The sequence below is a fragment of the Tiliqua scincoides genome, chromosome 2 (genome assembly GCF_035046505.1).
Source record: "Tiliqua scincoides isolate rTilSci1 chromosome 2, rTilSci1.hap2, whole genome shotgun sequence".
Lineage (NCBI taxonomy): Eukaryota > Metazoa > Chordata > Lepidosauria > Squamata > Scincidae > Tiliqua > Tiliqua scincoides.
In genome coordinates, this window is record NC_089822.1 from 263,154,041 (window position 1) to 263,171,022 (window position 16,982).

General features: G+C 45.6%; 1 protein-coding gene and 1 pseudogene across 1 annotated transcript in view; both read right to left on the reverse strand.

Annotated features, from left to right (window-relative positions):
• LOC136640361 (zinc finger protein 585A-like) overlaps window positions 1-16,982 on the reverse strand; it is a 474,925-nt gene that overhangs the window by 228,853 nt on the left and 229,090 nt on the right. The gene's annotated exons all lie outside the window — the stretch shown is intronic.
• Window positions 1-16,982, reverse strand: part of LOC136640516 (zinc finger protein 208-like) — a 163,825-nt pseudogene that overhangs the window by 56,035 nt on the left and 90,808 nt on the right.

Here is a 16,982-nt window from a genome sequence, read left to right on the forward strand (position 1 = left end):
GGAAGAGGTGGGGAAAATGGAGCAGTAAGGGTGCTGAGCAGATTGGGTTTGGGGTGGGTTCAGTGGCATCAGCACATGCTGAATCCTGACCCCCTTCCCAGGCCTGATCTACCTGCATGGATCAACAGTTTTGCACCAGTGATGCAAAATAATCCAGTAATCCCTGCTATTGCAAACAGGTAGAACGCTAACCTAATTCACCTGACACCCTAACGAGTGTTGATACAGTGCTTGGTTCCTGAATGAACAAAATAAGAAAAAAGGAAGTGTCAATAATGATAAAAGGAACTCTGAAGAGGATGGAATTTAATACAATCACATCTCTGTGTTACGGACCTTGATGGCTGAATCCGTGCTCTTCCCAATCTTAATGAATCTGTAATTCTCAGATCAGCAATAATCGGCCACTGGTTTGTTCATAGCTCAGCACACGTTCATAGCTGCAACGGTTTGTCCCCCAACAGAGCCACTACTGCCCTACCCACCCCCCAAATCCCTTACAAAGAAAGAGTTTGGGGCTATTCAAGGATGCCCTTGAGGGGAGACATAATTGAGTCATATAAAATTATGTATGGAATGGATATTGTGGATAGAGGGAAGTTCTTCTTGTACACCAAACAAAGGAAATAATTCTTTATCCTGCATGTAATTAATCTATGGAACTCCTCGCTACAAGATGTGGTGATGGCACCTGGCTTAGATGCCATTAAAAGAAGATTGGCAGATTTATGGAGGAAAAGTCCATCACAGGTTACATGCCATGGTTACTATATGCAACCTCTGAGTTTTATAGGTAGCCTATCTCTGAATAAAGGAGTGGCAGCAGGATACAGATGGAGTATCTCGAGTGCTCCCTGAGGCTTCTGGTGGGCCACTGTGAGATACTGAAAACTGGATTAGGTGGGCCTTTGACCTGATCCAGCAGGGCACTTCTTATGCTATTCTGTTAGGCTGCAATCCTAACCTCACTTGCCTGAGAGTAAGCCCCACTGAACAAAATAGGACTTACTTCTAAGTAGAACTGGTTAGGATTGTGCCCTTAATGGTAGCTGATGTGCTATGATGCTTATTTCGGTTTTAACCATTTTCTTTCAGTGATAGGTGTTGGAGTCAGGATCCGGTCTGGGTCTTGATTTATGGTTACAGTTTTATGTTCTGGGTCAGATATCTTTCCCGTTTTGGTTCTCAATTTGGATACATTGAATTTGCTGTCATTCATTGGGTTGGCAGAAGATGAATGCTTTGCGGTCGGCTATTATCCACCTTGTTCAGTCATGTCTATGATCATAATTTGCCTCAAGTTCTAATCATCTATATTTAGTGGGCAGTTATCTGGTGGTTGATAAAGGCAAGGTCCTGATTCTGCAAAATATTGTAAATTTATAGTTATTATAGGCCAGATGATCTGGCATTGTAATTTATTCTGTGGTTTGAAATTATGACTTGGCACATTTGGAGGGAGGAGGGAGATCTCAGGTGTTTAAACTGTACACATCAGAAAGTCAACTCTGAGATCCAGTGTGCCCTGTTAGAATCTGTGCCAGTTATATTCCCCGTGCTAGGTTTAAGCATTCTTTGCCATCTTTTTTTACAGAAATTATGGAATTCACCTTTCTGATGAAGAGAACATTATGTTTCACAGAAATCTGCACTTTCATTCAAAAAGTAACTTTCATTGTCTGTAGTCATTTCAGTAGCAGTGGGCTGCTTCATTCATGCATGTGTTATCACTTGATCTCTCATCACAGGATGGTTCATAGTTCAACAGGTAAAGTGTTTGTAATGCACAATGATTTGAGGCCTGTTCACACATTCTCCTGTCAGTGGACTGTTATTCCATTATTAAACGGGGCAAGTGCAGTCCTCCCCATTGCATGTATTTGGTCATTGTGTGAGCCAGGTGCTCCACGTATGATCACTTATGTGTGAAAAGCTGATCATGTGAATCAAACTTAAGTATACTTGGGTCTACAAGTGGAGAGACTTGTTTACCTTATTTCCAATGGATGCTGATTCCCCTGCCATGTAACAACATCTCTAGGTTAGCTATGTGAACTAGTTCATTATGTTTGACGTAATATTAATGATCCGAAAGGTCTACCTAGAGCATTTGATCTCCCTGTAGTGTTGGCTTCCTCGCAGACACACACTAAGTTTAAGAGATCTTTTGTCTTCCGTATGAAATGTACAAAGTGCTTTCCTATGACTTCCATGAATTCATTATAGGAGTTTAATAAATGGCATGTTCATGTTTAGAAATTAAAGCACAGCGCAATGTATTTGCTGGCTGCCACTAATTTGGTAGAAAAGAATGCTTTACCAATTACACAATTGTTTTACAAGAAACTATTGCTCCCCCCTGGGGGCTGGGGATAAGAATAGGCCCTCAGTTTGGCTGTACTTGTCGTAAGAGGCGACTGAACAGCCACCGGGTAGATGGGACTCGTCAACCTGGGAAGGCAGCTCATCTGAGAGAAGGAAAACTCTGATCCCAAACCTCCACTGCCTTGTGGCTACATCCAGTTATGGAAAAGGCTTCAGGAGTCAACCTCGAGGCAAAATCCGGAGCCGGAGTCCCTGAGGCAGTTCATGGCTGAACACAGTCACGTTCTGGCAACTCCTGTGACGCCGCTGGAACCAACCGTATTGGCTTCTGCCTTTCCATTGGACCATTTCAGCGACGTGGAGAGGGGGGATTTGCTGCATGGGTAACAGCCTATCCTCCATACCTACTTTACCCAGGCTTCGCGCACTGGAGAGGACACTCTGTTCCAGAGCCACCATTCAGAGCGTGACACCATGGTCTTCCGAGACTGAAGGATGCCAACATGCATTGCTCCCCCCCTATTTTTTTCCAAAACATATGGATAACTTTAAAATTAGTAATATTGAATAGGACTGTATTTCTATGGGAATACATAGTGTCAAACATTCAGACCACAAGGAATTTCAGCACTCCATTTGGATAATGGGATTTCAACATTTTCTGCCACTTCCTGGACATTAGGAAGAAATTTGTTACATCTTTATGTAGAATATATCTTTGAAATTATAAGAAACCACCAACATATGCTCCTACCCACAAGTCCTTCCTAAGAAGGAAGATGTTTAATCATCACTTTCCCCATCCGTGGTCCTTTGGCGTCTCACAGAAGTGGTAAGAATAATGAAGACACCTTCACAAAGACAGATAGAATAGCAATGGGGACTATAGATACTTATCATAGGTATCACCTTTTCTTTTTTCTTCTGGTCTTTGCAGAAACTAAAATTCATTCAGGAGACCTTGGTCTTGAAGGACAGATCTTAAAATCTTAGGAATGTGGATAATGGGCAACTGATATAAAGAGCAGCAATTTCCCTCCTTTTGCGCATCTGTCAGTAATACACTCAGGAGACTTCCTATCTGTTTGTGTTTCATCATTTAGCTGTTCATCTACCTGTGCAGATGCAGACAGATTTCATTTCCACAGATTTTCCCTGCTCTGTGTGAACAGTGCTATACATCCATATGCGGTAATGAATGCAGGTACCATGCATTAACCTTTTCCAGTACTGTCATGGGAATGTACTCGCGCATGCATACATCCTCTTTCATTTTGCAATCTTATGATATTTACTTAGGGGTCATTCTTAAATTCAGGTGGTTTACTTCTGGGTAAACATGCTTAGACTGTAGTCAGTCTTTTACTATCTCCTATAAGGGAGTCCCTGAGTCCCAATCACCTTGGCACAATATATATTAGGCTACCCGATGGTTACTTGCTGTTACTTTCAGTATTGGCAACCTTCAGTCTCGAAAGACTATGGTATCGCGCTCTGAAAGGTGGTTCTGGCACAGCGTCTAGTGTGGCTGAAAAGGCCAATCCGGGAGTGACAATCCCTTCCACAACGGGAGCAAGTGCAGTCTGTCCCTGGTCTGTCTCCCTGGTTATGGGCCTTCCTTCTTTGCCTCTTAGCCTCAGACTGTTGGCAAAGTGTCTCTTCAAACTGGGAAAGGCCATGCTGCACAGCCTGCCTCCAAGCGGGCCGCTCAGAGGCCAAGGTTTCCCACCTGTTGAGGTCCATCCCTAAGGCCTTCAGATCCCTCTTGCAGATGTATCGCAGCTGTGGTCTACCTGTAGGGCGCTTTCCTTGCACAGTTCTGAGAAAGAAGAAGAAAATTTCCCAGGCACTGCATTCAGATTATCCAGAACAGCACAATGTGTTCTGACAACAGTAACCATTCCTGGCCAAGGATGCAGAGTGTCAAAGTAATGATTGGGCCCACACCTGGTCCTCACTCCATTTTTAACCGCCCCCAGGCCCTGTTATCCCAACATCTAGCAGTTCAATTCAGGCTGTTAGGTAGGTGTTTAGACCACTTGAGGGGTCTAAATCTCAGCTCTTAAGTGTCAAACCTACGATGCACCGGTGGTTCTCAAACTGGGACGTCACAACATCACAACACCCCAGCCTGAGGTCCCTGGGCTCTGCCGCCTTAAGGGGTGGGGAGGGGGGAAGGGGGAACACTGGCCCTTGGATCATGCCTCTGATCAGGGTACAGGAGCACACTTCCACTCACCGCAATCTGCAGCAGCCTCCCGGGGGTTGGAGGAGACTCAGAGATGTGATGCCCAACGTCACGCTGCTGTGGAGGGGCGCAGGGGTGTGCTTCCGCTTACCCCTGCCTGCAGCAGCCTCCTGGGGGTCAGAGGAGCCTGGCGCCCACCTCAGGAAGACTCTCCACACAGTGCAGACCCCTGCAGAACGCGATCACGACCACTTAACGGTTTTGAATCAAGAAACAGGAAGTGGTCCCAGTCACTTTCTGCAGGGGTTTGTGCTGCATGGAGAGCCTTGCCAAGGCTGGCGCCAGGTTCCTCTGATCCCCAGGAGTTGATGCAAGGGGTTGATGCAAGGTAGTGAAAGCCACTTATGCTATAGAACACATTATTAGTTTAAAGCAATTAGAGCCAAAGTTCAGCAGCTTAATGGGAAAATGTATGCTTAGAACTTAAAATCCACTGTCTCTGTCTGAAGCAGGAGGACAGCTAGAATTGGCAGACTGCCAAGTAGCTCTTGGCAGCGTACCAAGGCATCCAGCAGGAGATAGCAGAACAATACACGCTTCATGAATAGGGAGGAAGATGCTGGGATACTCCCATCTTGAGCTCCTTACTGGCAGACAGGACAGATGAAAACCCTTGGCAAAAAAAAAAAAAGGCAATTTTGCAGTTTAAACATAATTCTGTCAGGGTTCCTTTTTAATATAAACACTAAGAGAGCTATACCAAAGTTTCATGTCAAAGAGATTATAATGCTTGCTTGCTTGCCTTCAGTGCTTAATAGTTAGTGTCTTTAAAAGTGTAAATCAACATAAATATAAAGGCATGGTAGTTTAGAAATGAGTTTGAACTGTAGATGGGACTCGTCAGCCTGGGAAGGCAGCTCATCTGAGAGAAGGAAAACTCTGATTCCAAACCTCCACTGCCTTGTGGCTACATCCAGTTATGGAAAAGGCTTCAGGAGTCAACCTCGAGGCAAAATCTGGAGCTGGAGTCCCTGAGGCAGTTCATGGCTGAACACAGTCACATTCTGGCAACTCCTGCGACGCCGCTGGAACCAGCTGTATTGGCTTCTGCCTTTCCATTGGACCATTTCAGCGATGTGGAGAGGGGGGATTTGCTGCATGGGTAATAGCCTATCCTCCATACCTACTTTACCCAGGCTTCGCGCACTGGAGAGGACACTCTGTTCCAGAGCCACCATTCAGAGCGTGACACCATGGTCTTCCGAGACTGAAGGATGCCAACATGCATGAACTGTTAGAATGTTTAATAAAACACACAGAATAGTAAAAAGCTATTAGATTTTACTAGATGCTTAAGACTTGTCACGGCTTGGTAAGCGTTCACAGCAAGCGGCTGTCCAGCTGCACCGTGTGCCTATCTCTCAAGGCCAGGGCGTAGGCACTCCTGGGAACAAAGACGATAGGCGGCAGAAGTCCTCCACCAAATGTCTCTTTACTATGTACAATATATACAGCAACAGTCCAGATAACACACAATCACGAATCACACTGACGTAGCCTTCGGCACAAAATCCACTCTGCATCTCCCACAACCCAGCTTGCCCTCGCTGGACTATATACTGGCTATAGACAATCAGAGCGTACTAAAAGTGCAAAGTCACTCTGATGGCATAAAGAGAGCGACTAAGATGATTACGGGGCTGGGGCACCTTCATTATGAGGAAAGGCTACGGCATTTGGGCCTCTTCAGCCTAGAAAAGAGATGCTTGAGGGGGGACATGATTGAGACATACAAAATTATGCAGGGAATGGACAGTGGATAGGGAGATGCTCTTTACACTCTCACATAATACCAGAACCAGGGGACATCCCCTAAAATTGAGTGTTGGGCGGGTTATGACAGACAAAAGAAAATATTTCTTTACTCAGCGTGTGGTCGGTCTGTGGAACTCCTTGCCACAGGATGTGGTGCTGGCGTCTAGCCTAGACGCCTTTAAAAGGGGATTGGACAAGTTTCTGGAGGAAAAATTCATTATGGGGTACAAGCCATGATGTGTATGCGGAACCTCCTGATTTTAGAAATGGGTTATGTCAGAATGCCAGATGCAAGGGAGGGCAACAGGATGAGGTCTCCTGTTATCTGGTGTGCTCCCTGGGGCATTTGGTGGGCCGCTGTGAGATACAGGAAGCTGGACTAGATGGGCCTATGGCCTGATCCAGTGGGGCTGTTCTTATGTTCTTATGGGGTGACTCACCAGGTGACAGTCACCTGGTATGCATCACCAGATGTTGCATCATCTCCTCCCATGATGCTGTGCGCAGTCCGGCCAAGACTTCAGGGCCTGACACTATCCAGCCTGCAAATTACCTGCAGGCCCGGGGATGATCCCATAACGAGCCTCAAGTCTGAAATGTAACTCAGATAAAAGCTATTTCCAGCTAAATCAAAGGTCTGTCTCACAGGGAAACTTTGGAATGTGAGAGCCTGTATTTCTGTAGACCTTGAGGACTCAAAGTCCTGCATGATACGTACTTTTTGGAAAGTTACATCTCAGATAGACTTTTGGCAACAGCAAACGGGAAAGCAAGAGGGAAAAGTTTCTTTTCAAAGATAAAACTTTTGTCTTGGCACCAGAAGCAGGGAAATTGGAAAGATATAAGGCTGAAAACACACAAATTTGTAACATTTTGGTGAGGGATTTGCAACAATTATGGGGACAGCTTATCTGTTGGCAGGTGGAAATAGAGTTCCTAACAAATAAAGATGCAAACACAGCTAGACAGAAACAGATAACAAAACATCTATGGGAAAGCCCCTGATTAAGCCAAAACATCCATGAGAGCCTCTGTCTGGGCTACAACTGACAGAGAAAGATGAAATTTGTTTAAAAGTAAATAAGAAAAGACTCCTTGAAAGAAATCCTTATTTACAATAAGAATTTGGTTTGTCTTGTATTAAATATAATAACTTACACCACTATACATCCAAAGGTAACAGGTCACATATGGGATCACAGTATAGAATAGAAAAGGCTCAGCTTAAACAGTGTTGGCAGAGAGTCCCATGGTGTCTGGAAGAAAGAATGTTAGAGACAAAGCCAAGGCCAGCCAAGTTGAGGATGCCAAGAGATAAGTACAAAGGACATGCCAAAAGCCAGTTCTGAATAATAATTGAGGTTACAGTGCTCTCTACTGGTACTTGCAAACAAAGTTTTCTATATGTTTAAATGTATGGTATTGCCTTATTTGAAACCTGTAACTTGAAGCGAACCAATCAAATGTTTGTAAAGTTATCTCTAGCTAATCCTGAGAAAGCCCCATCTCTGATGTAAAATCCCAGCCAATAAAAAGTGTGAGAGTCCTCAAACGAAGGAGCCAAAATGCAATATAAGTGAGAGGCTCAGACTGGAAAATTGCTCTCTTCCCTTTGGACAAGGAGTCCCTGAGAAGCCCGTTGCTGGCAACGAAATAAAGCTTGCAGACGATCCCCACTCTTGCCTACTGAGTTTGCTTTGGAACCTTGCAGCACCTTGCAACAGGGTGAGTGAAAGCACACCCCTGCGCCCTTCCACAGCAGCATGCATCATACCTTCCCCCTGCCCCTACTGCTTTCCTCCCACCCACACAAAGACTTACAGGCTCTCAAACTCTCCCAGAGAGTTTAAGAACCGCTGCTCAGGACCCAACTCATGCCTGTAAAACATATTTTGGTTTATTAAAGGAAGGTTACACTTTTATAACTCGTTAGGAATTGCAAGAGATACAAGCTTCCAGAAAAACATTGGTTCTAAAATAACAGAGCTAGCTTTCTGACTACATATCTATCTCTCACGTGGGTCCTCTGACCCCTGGAGAACAACAGCTCCCAGACTACCTGTCGGGCCAGGCACCCATGATGGAACATAGAGCCAAAGAAACAAACAGGCAGGGCACTACACAAGAGACACTGCCCAAGGGAAGCACACCACACCCTCTAAGGGTCCTTTTTTATCTCCTCATGTTAATTACACCTGCTACAGCCAACCAGGAGGCAGGATAGTCCGAAACTTCTAGAAGGGCTGTCAATCAGTGTCAGTCACTGCTCCTAACCCACCCAACCAGAATCTGTAGGGAATTGATGAGCACATTCTTGAGCGAGCAAGAAGTGCCCCACTCTGTGATTGGCTACATGCTCCCCCTGGCCACTGAGAAGCTGATAACATTCCTTTCTCAAGCTAATTACCTCTATTCCCACCAGTTGCAAAGAAGCAGTTGCAACTCACAAGGTGGATTTAGACTCGGGCCTAGATCTTACCTGTTCATAAGAACATAAGAAAAGCCGCACTGGATCAGGCCATAGGCCCATCTAGTCCAGCTTCCTGTATCTCACAGCGGCCCACCAAATGCCCCAGGGAGCACACGAGATAACAAGAGACCTGCATCCTGTTGCCCTCCCTTGCATCTGGCATTAAGACATTGCCTGTTTCTAAAATCAGGAGGTTGCACATAAACATTGTGGCTTGTAACCCATAATGGATTTTTCCACCAGAAACTTGTCCAATCCCCTTTTAAAGGCATCCAGGCCAGACGCCATCACCACATCCTGTGGCAAGGAGTTGCACAGACCAACCACATGCTGAGTAAAGAAATATTTTCTTTTGTCTGTTCTAACTCTCCCAACACTCAATTTTAGTGGCTGTCCCCTGGTTCTGGTGTTATGTGAGAGTGTAAAGAGCATCTCTCTGTCTATCCCCTGCATAATTTTGTATGTCTCAATCATGTCCCCCCTCAGGCGCCTCTTTTCTAGGCTGAAGAGGCCCAAATGCCATAGCCTTTTCTCATAAGGAAGGTGCCCCAGCCCTGTAATCATCTTAGTCGCTCTCTTCTGCACCTTTTCCATTTCCACTATGTCTTTTTTGAGATGCAGCGACCAGAACTGGACACAATACTCCAGATGTGACCTTACCATAGATTTGTACAATGGCATTATAATATTAGCTGTTTTGTTCTCAATACCTTTTCTAATGATCCCAAGCATAGAATTGGCCTTCTTTACTGCTGCCGCACATTGGGACGACACTTTCATCGACCTATCCACCACCACCCCAAGGTCTCTCTCCTGATCTGTCACAGACAGCTCAGAATCCAGCAGCCTATATGTGAAGTCTTGATTTTTTGCCCCAATGTGTATGACTTTACACTTACTGACATTGAAGCGCATTTGCCATTTTGCTGCCCATTCTGCCAGTCTGGAGAGATCCTCCTGGAGCTCCTCACAATCACTTCTGGTCTTCACCACTTGGGAAAGTTTGGTGTCATCTGCAAACTTAGCCACCTCACTGCTCAACCCTGTCTCCAGGTCATTTATGAGGAGGCTGAAAAGCACCAGTCCCAGGACAGATCCTTGAGGCACACCGCTTTTCACTTCTCTCCAGTGTGAAAACTGCCCATTGACACCCACTCTCTGTTTCCTGGTCTACAACCAGGTCTCAATCCATGAGAGGACCTGTCCACTAATTCCCTGACTGTGGAATTTTTTTAGTAGCCTTTGGTGAGGGATTGTGTCGAATGCCTTCTGAAAGTCCAGATATATAATGTCTACCGGTTCTGCTGCATCCACATGCCTGTTAACCTTTTCAAAGAATTCTATAAGGTTCATGAGGCAAGACTTACCCCTACAGAAGCCATGCTGATTCTCCCTCAACAAGGCCTGTTCGTCTATGTGTTTTGAGATCCTATCTTTGATGAGGCATTCCACCATCTTACCTGGTATAGATGTTAGGCTGACTGGCCTATAGTTTCCTGGGTCCCACCTCTTTCCCTTTTTAAAGATAGGCGTGACATTTGCTATCCTCCAAACTTCTGGCACCGTGGCCGTTTTGAGGGACAAGTTGCATACCTTAGTCAAGAGATCTGCAACTTCATTCTTCAATTCCTTAATAACTCTTGGGTGGATGCCGTCAGGGCCCGGTGACTTATTGATCTTTAATTTATCAATGAGGTCTGAAACATCTTCTCTCTTAACCTCTGTCTGACTAAATTCCTCGGTCAGGAGGGGCTGTTCGGGCAGCGGTATCTGCCCGAGGTCTTCTGCCGTGAAGACAGATGCAAAGCACTCATTTAATTTATCTGCCATCTCTAAGTCTCCTTTTATCTCCCCTTTCCCTCCCTCACCATCCAGAGGGCCAACCGCTTCTCTGGCAGGTTTCCTGCTTTTAACATATTTGAAGAAGCTTTCATTATTCCCCTTCAAGTTGCTAGCCATGCATTCCTCATAGTCTCTCTTGGCCCCAGTATCACCTTCTTACATTTCCTTTGCCAAAGTTTATGTTCCTTTTTATTCTCCTCATTAGGGCAAGACTTCCATTTGCGGAAGGAAGCTTCCTTGCCCTTTACAGCCTCTCTAACTTGGTTTGTTAGCCATGTGGTCACCCTCCTGGATTTAGTGGAGCCCTTCTTTCTTTGTGGTATACACTTCTGCTGGGCCTCTATTACTGTTGTTTTAAGCAGCCTCCATGCACTCTGGAGAGATTGGACTCTTTTTACCTTCCCTTTCAACCTCCTTCTAACCAGCCTCCTCATTTGAGGGAAGTCCGCCCGTCAGAAGTCAAGGGTTTTTGTGAGAGATTTGCTCGGTATTCTTCCCCCAACATGCATGACGAAATGGATCACAGCATGATCACTGTTCCTGAACGGCTCTGTAACACTGACATCTCTAACCAGGTCCTCTGTACAGCACAATACTAAATCCAGAGTCACCTGCCCTGTGGTGGGCTCCTTGACTAGCTGCTCTAAGCCACAGTCATTTAGCACGTCAAGGAATCCGGTCTCCTTTTTGTGGCCACAACACAAATTGACCCAGTCTATACGAGGATAATTGAAGTCCCCCATGATTACAACCCTGTCCCTCCTTGTCACCTCCCTGATCTGTTTCCTCATTTCCTCATCACCCTTCCGATTTCTGGTCTGGAGGACGATAGTATTCCCCCAGTATTACATCACTCCTCAGGGCTGGTAATTTGACCCATAGAGATTCTATGGAGTCACACCCACCTTCAATCTCTACTTTGCTGGATTCTATCCCTTCCTTAACATAAATGGCCACCCCACCTCCAACACGCTACTCCCTGTCCCTCCTGTAGAGTTTATAGCCCAGGATTGCGGTATCCCACTGTTTCTCCGCATTCCACCATGTTTTGGTTATGCCCATTATGTCAGTTTTTTCCCTGGTCACCAGACATTCCAGTTCTCCCATCTTTGCTTGGAGACTTCGGGCATTTGCATAAAAGCATTTGTACATGAAATGCCCAAGGATGGGTTGCTTATTAACTCCTTTGTCCCCGCATCCTCTCACTGTGCCGAACTGTCTATCACATCCCATCACACTACCATTCCCAATTTCTTCTCCTACTCTGCCTTTGTCTTATTCTCTAACCTCCCCATCCTTGTCCCATAGGGATGAGGATTTCTGAACTGGATGCCCCTTGGCTCCTGTCGGCCTTCCCCCAGGGATCAGTTTAAAAGCTGCTCTGCCACCTTTTGAATGTTATGCGCCAGCAGTATGATTCCATTTTGGTTCAAGTGAAGCCCGTCCCTCTTGTACAGGCCTCGCTTGTCCCAAAACGTTCCCCAGTGCCTAACGAATCTAAACCCCTCCTCCCTACACCATCATTTCATCCACGCATTCAGACACCTGATCTCTGCCTGCCTAGCTGGCCCTGCGCATGGAACTGGTAGCACTTCAGAGAACGCTACCTTTGAGGTCCTGGCTTTCAACTTCCTACCTAAAAGGCTAAATTTGGCTTCCAGGACCTCCCGGCTACACTTGCCCACATTGTTGGTGCCAACATGCACCACAACAGCTACCTCCTCCCCAGCACTGTCTACCAGCCTGTCTAGACAAGAAGTGATGTCCGCAACCTTCGCACCAGGCAGGCAAGTCGCCAAGCGGTCCTCAAATCTATCGCAAATCCCCCTCTCTATGTTTCTAATAATCGAATCCCCCACTCCAAAAAACCCGATCCCCTCCTGCCGAGGAGTAGCTTGAGTGCATTCAAATACGGGCCTGTCCCCGACATGGGAGAGGCTAATTATTGTGGGGCTGCCCTTTCAGCAGTGACACCTCACCACAGCTCAGCAGCTGACAGTGGTGTTGGGAGACCCTGAGGCAGAGAAAGATGTTCCATGGGCCACATCCTGCCCCCAGGCCTTATGCTTGACACCCCTGGTTCAGACAGCTGTGTGGCTTCTCGCCATTGTTCCGAGTCCCACTTCTGGGAACAGCTCAGTCGGAAAGCAGACAGCTCCCAGGCACATAGAAGAAAATGGCAGCCAGACCTCGGACCAGCCTTTACAAGCTTCTTGCCAGAGGATGGCTCCCAGCCTAGATGGCTTTAAAAGGTGATTGGACAGTTTTGTGGTTGTCACAAGCCTTGATGACTACATGCAATCTCCATGCACCTGAGCACAGACATCTGACACTTCCTTCACTGCTGCTGCTGCATTCCTCCTCTTCTTTCTTGAACTTCCTCCTCCTCTCCATTCCCCCTTTCTGTGTGCCTCTGTCCTCAGTTGCAGTTCTCTCAGGTCTCCCTCTCCCTGCCACTCTTCTGCCTCCCTCCAGTTATTGAAACTCCTGCCCCTCCCCCACACCCCACCATCACCTCCTTTTTTGGCTCCCAGCCTTGAAGTGAAAGAACTGAATACATCACTGACTGATACCAGGGCCCCCAAACCCATCCTTCCAGCTCAGTAGAGTTGGTCAGCCCCGGCAATGACACCGATGCCAAATGCATCATACTGGCCAATTGGCAACACATTGGCGAGGTGATGGCAAACAGCCAGTCTGTGGATGACAACACTTTTAGAGCCATCAAAGTCAGTGACCCTATCTACACCTTGTGGCAAAGCATTCCACAGGCTAACTACATGCTGTGCGAAGAGCTACCTCCTTTTGTCCAATTGGTTTTGTTATATGACCAGTAGCTCTATTGCTCTGAGAGAGGAAGGAGGAAAGTTCAGGGAACATCACAACTGAATGCTTGAGTATTGTTTTAAGCTGTACAAGTATAAACGAGACATTCTTAATTTCTACTCAATATTTTTTATCACAACCATCAACAATACATTACATCGACAATACAAAATACAAACATACACATATAATTGGGAGTGCAGAATGCCATATGCCACTTCTGCTAATTAATCAAACTATATCTCCTACTCTAATTTCTCTTCTACTTTTACCTCTTATTATCATTTATCCATTTACCTTCCATAAAAGCCACCTGTATGAGATTCCCTTTCCTCTTAAGAATTTTACTAAGTTTTCAATCTTCTTTTGCTTCTCTCTGACTCTCCACGGGACACGCTTCAATATTTTAATTCTATTTCCATCAACCGTCCACTCTTTCTCCTGTGATATCTTCAGTAATTTATCTCTGTAGCCAATTCTGATGAATCGCACATGGATTTCCCTGGGCAGATCATGTTTTTTTATATATATATAATGTACTGATTCTTCTTACTGTATCTAAATCTTGGTAAATCTCTTCCTTTGGGCAATCAACCTAATCTGCTATTAATTCACCAATTAACTGAAGTGTATCTTCTCCTTTCTGTTCTGGCAAGTTTTTTATTCTTCACATCCATGTTGCTCTCTCCATCTGGATCTCGGTTAATGTTGCCTCTTCATCCTGTTGATTTTTTTCTATATCCACTATTTTAGCTTCATCTTTCATTATCGTTTCTTCCCATTTCCTGATCTTTTGTTTGTTTTCTTGTTTGTCTCTTCGTATCTTTCAACTGCACACTAAACACATTCATTTGTTGAATGAGAATTTCCAAACTGACCTGAACCTGTGAAGATTGATTTGCTCATGACTTTCCTATTGCAAGTAATTTCTCCATATTTTCTGGCATTATTTGTTTCCAATCTTTCCTTTCGGGTCTTCTTGAATCATCAACTTTCCTAGACCCACTTCCGAGACTGGTGAGCTTCGAACTACTTTAACTCCTTTCCCGTCATTTTTTCTCCCACCTGTGAGACTCAGATATCAAATATTATCACTTTCAAATCAATTATTCATATCCATCACATCACAAACCAATTGTGTACAGATAGAATACCACAGAAAGATGTTTAAAAAGAAGTCCTTTTCTTGCAATTTCCCTTTAATCCACTAGATGTCCACAGCGTTTTGATCTCTTTACTTCCACTTAGTTCCATGTCAAGGTGGCCATGCTAACCTCACTTGAGGTTATCTCTTATATTTCTTATAGAAGGACTGTAAATAAATCGAGTATGGTCGATTTCCCACAGGGAGAGAAGCAAAACAAAAACCAACTCACCGCCCCAGTATTCCAGTATACACCGTCCCAGTATTTCCATTATAATCCACTGCCACATCATTCTGATGCAAAGGGAAAGAGCACTTCCAGCTTCGAATAGAGACTATATCTTTAAAGTTTGGTGTGGATTGCAATCCAAATTGTTTTTGGATACAAAGTCAAAGTTGTGACCCGCATATATCCCACAAAAAGCTCAGTGTATCTTCACAAGTCTGTGGTTCTCACACATTTAGCATCGGGACCAACTTTTTACAGTAAGAATCTCTCGGGACACGCCGGAAGTGATGTTATGACTGGAAGTGACATCATCAAGCAGGAACTTTTTTAACAATCTTAGGCAGCAATCCTACCAAGGAGTCAGTCCCACTGACTATCATTGATAAATGAATATGCATTTAGTAGTATTAGCAACCTTCAGTCTCAAAAGACTATGGTATCGCGCTCTGAAAGGTGGTTCTGGCACAGCGACTAGTGTGGCTGAAAAGGCCAATCCGGGAGTGACAATCCCTTCCACACCGGGAGCAAGTGCAGTCTGTCCCTGGTCTGTCTCCCTGGCTATGGGCATTCCTTCTTTGCCTCTTAGCCTCAGTCTGTTGGCCAAGTGTCTCTTCAAACTGGGAAAGGCCATGCTGCACAGCCTGCCTCCAAGCAGGCCACTCAGAGGCCAGGGTTTCCCACTTGTTGAGGTCCACTCCTAAGGCCTTCAGATCCCTCTTGCAGATGTCTTTGTATCGCAGCTGTGGTCTACCTGTAGGGCGCTTTCCTTGCACGAGTTCTCCATAGAGGAGATCCTTTGGGATCCGCCCATCATCCATTCTCACGACGTGACCAAGCCAACGCAGGCGTCTCTGTTTCAGCAGTGAATACATGCTAGGGATTCCAGCACGTTCCAGGACTGTGTTGTTAGGAACTTTGTCCTGCCAGGTGATGCCGAGAATGCGCCGGAGGCAGCGCATGTGGAAAGCGTTCAGTTTCCTCTCCTGTTGTGAGCGGAGAGTCCATGACTTGCTGCAGTACAGAAGTGTACTCAGGACACAAGCCCTGTAGACCTGGATCTTGGTATGTTCCGTCAGCTTCTTGTTGGACCAGACTCTCTTTGTGAGTCTGGAAAACGTGGTAGCTGCTTTACCGATGCGCTTGTTTAGCTCGGTATCGAGAGAAAGAGTGTCGGAGATCGTTGAGCCAAGGTACACAAAGTCATGAGTCAAGGTACCTCCAGTTCATGTGCAGAGATTGTAATGCAGGGAGGTGATCCTCACCTCCTGAACCATGACCTGAATCCACATCCTGAACCATGACCTGTGTTTTCTTAAGGCTGATCGTCAGTCCAAAATCTTGGCAGGCCTTGCTAAAACGATCCATGAGCTGCTGGAGATCTTTGGCAGAGTGGGTAGTGACAGCTGCATCGTCGGCAAAGAGGAAGTCACGCAGACATTTCAGCTGGACTTTGGACTTTGCTCTCAGTCTGGAGAGGTTGAAGAGCTTTCCGTCTGATCTGGTCCGGAGATAGATGCCTTCTGTTGCAGTTCCAAAGGTCTGCTTCAGCAGGACAGCGAAGAAAATCCCAAACAAAGTAGCCTGTTAAAGGACAGAGCTGTAACATTTCCACAAATGCAGTCACTTTCCATTGTGGCATCAAGTCTAGTATATTAAAAATATTGAAATGGATGGGGACCCACCTGAAATTGGCTCAGGACCCACCTAGAGGGTCCTGACCCACAGTTTGAGAAACACCTATAGATAATTGAGAGGCGGAATACTCCACCACTTCTCTCTCTCTCATTAAGGTTTCTAACATAACCAGGGTTTTTTTGGCAAGTCACTCAATCACAGCTGGGGATTGCATAACAAAGTTAACACTTTCTTATCTTAGGTTTCCAGCTCCACTCTTCTTTGCATATGGTATCTCCACATGGGGCCCGAAAAGTAATTGCAGCTTCGCTGAAGCCTCCACAATTACTGCTATCGAACAGCTGGGTTTCTCCTGAGAAAAAAGCCCATACCCGGTTGGGCTTTGTTCTCCCAGGTACCTTACACTGCTTGGATGGCCACTTCTCTCCTGACAGTGATCCTCGGATCTTCTCAGGCCCGCAGATTTTGGGGAGAAACAGACTGTTTTCAGGAGCCCCTAAAACATGTC